Source organism: Crocodylus porosus, unplaced genomic scaffold, assembly GCF_001723895.1.
Source record: "Crocodylus porosus isolate Cpor-Errol unplaced genomic scaffold, CroPor_comp1, whole genome shotgun sequence".
In the NCBI taxonomy this organism is placed as follows: Eukaryota; Metazoa; Chordata; order Crocodylia; family Crocodylidae; genus Crocodylus; species Crocodylus porosus.
This window is the reverse complement of record NW_017728940.1, coordinates 7,851,658-7,853,590: the sequence shown is the minus strand read 5'-3', so window position 1 is coordinate 7,853,590 and position 1,933 is coordinate 7,851,658. Positions and strand designations below refer to the sequence as shown.

General features: G+C 57.2%; 1 protein-coding gene across 5 annotated transcripts in view; it reads left to right on the top strand.

Annotated features, from left to right (window-relative positions):
* The first annotated feature begins 869 nt into the window (after positions 1-869).
* Positions 870-1,933, top strand: part of EYA3 (EYA transcriptional coactivator and phosphatase 3) — a 119,892-nt gene continuing 118,828 nt past the window's right edge. For 2 of the 5 annotated variants that reach the window (XM_019548052.1, XM_019548048.1), the window contains exon 1: positions 871-1,087. The gene's annotated coding sequence lies outside the window, so the exon portion shown is untranslated. Of the gene's footprint in view, positions 1,088-1,933 lie in introns of all 5 variants that reach the window. The other 3 variants (XM_019548050.1, XM_019548049.1, XM_019548051.1) reach the window with 3 other exon arrangements.

Here is a 1,933-nt window from a genome sequence, read left to right as displayed (position 1 = left end):
ATCCTAGAGGGCTGTGCTCAGCGATCCTCAGCAGCGGATACGCCCCCACCCAGCGCTCCCAGAAGCAGCAAGCGGCTGTGGCAATCCTGAGGGGAGACCCCGATAAGCAATCCCTAGAGGTGGCAGAGCAGCTCTCCCAGGGCAGCAGCAGCAACTCCACATGGCTGTGACCTCCAGCCTGAGGTGATCACCCCGAGGCAGCAGAGACCCCAGGAACACACTGCAGCAGGGACTCCCAGCAACCCAGGAAGAAACTCTTCCCCCTCCAAACTGGGCACCGTAGCAACCCCACAGGAACAGAGTTTGCAGTTAAAAGCGGCAAAACCTCCAGAAGTCGAATACTCTAAGAAGTTTAATATTATAGAGATTTGATCATTGAAAGCGTTGTTTAATTGCTGGGTTATTTCATCCTTAGGATGTTTGATAAGGTTTATTTTGCTCTTCCATTTAATAGCTCTTGCACTCAGCTCCGTATCCAAAACGCTTGCGTGGGAGGGCGCTGCTCGTTTTGCGCCCCCAACAAGGGTGATTTTCCCCAGGTTTCTGGGTCGGGGCTGGAGCCACCCCATTTGAACCCGGCCCCTTGCTCCCCCGCTGGGGCCCGGCAGCAGCGTTACACAAGTAACACGTGTCAGCGCCCTGCAGGCGCTTGGGGCGCCACACACGTTCCGCCGGGCCCTGCCCCACGCAGCTGCCGCGACATCTAGCGGTGAAGCCGGGTGATGGCAGCTGGCTGCAGCGGGAACGGGGAGTTCGCGCGCGCACCAGCCTCTTCCCGCCCCGGCCGGAAGGAGCTCTGCTCCTCCGCCTTCCCGTGGCCGGAGGTGAACTCGGGCTTGTTAGTGTCACTTCCGCTAGCGCTCTCGTTCTGGTTCCGGGTCGCGCCGCTCGGGCTCCGAGTCGGGCTCGCTTGGAGCCGGCCCGCAGCCGCCATGTCCCCTGCGCGACCTGCCCCCGGGGCCAGCTCCGGCGCCGCCGCCTCACGGTAAGAGGCCGCTCCGCCGGCCGCGGCCCTACAGGCTTCTCGTGGCGCAGAGCGGACGGGCCTCCCGCCCGCCACGACCCCGCCGTCGGGTCGGGCCCGCAGGTAACTCGCCAGCTCCGCGCGCGCCCGCTCCCCCGGCCCCTGCTGTGAACCGGGCGGGACATTTGTCCTCACCTCCCGCTTCCCCAAGCAGCTTACGGGCTCGACGCCGGCCTGGTTTGCTAAACCTGCTGGCAGATCGGTTTCAGCAGCAGCGCCTGGAGGTGTGTGATGCGTTGCCCAGTTTCCAAATAGAAAGTCCTATGCTGAGAGTTTTCAGCGTAGGGGGTACCTGCCTGTTGCTGTCAACAGCTCAATGGACACTTCAGTTTTATGTATAGCAGTCTTAAGAAAAATGCAACCATGATGTTCATGTGCACAAGTAGGAAGAAGAATAAACAGCCAAATGCTGCATTGTTATAGTAATCAACAAGAGTGGTTTCCGCTGGAGTTACCTGGGTACTTTTGTCTCCTAAATAATGTGATAGGATGGAGTTTAAAGATAATGGTGATGGTAATAATAGGCCTAAAAAGGCTGGCAGAAATTGGAAGACTTGGTTTTATTTTAGGAGAAGGTGACACCAAGCTGGGGGAAGTTGTAGAGATGCTGGAGGGTGGGTGTGGGATTGAGAGACCTAGACAAATTGGAGGATTGGGCCAAAATAAATCTCATGAGGTTCAACAAGGACAAATGCAAAGTCTTGCACTTAAGACGGAACAATCCCATGCACTGGGACAGGCTGGGGGCTGACTGGCTGGGCAGCAGCTCTGCAGAAAGGGAGCTGAGGGTTGCAATGGACAATAAGAGAAATATGAGACAACAGTGTGCTCCTGTTGTGAAGAAGGCTAATGCCACACTGGGCTGCATTAGCAGGAGCATTGCCAGCAGATTGAGGGAAATGATTCTTC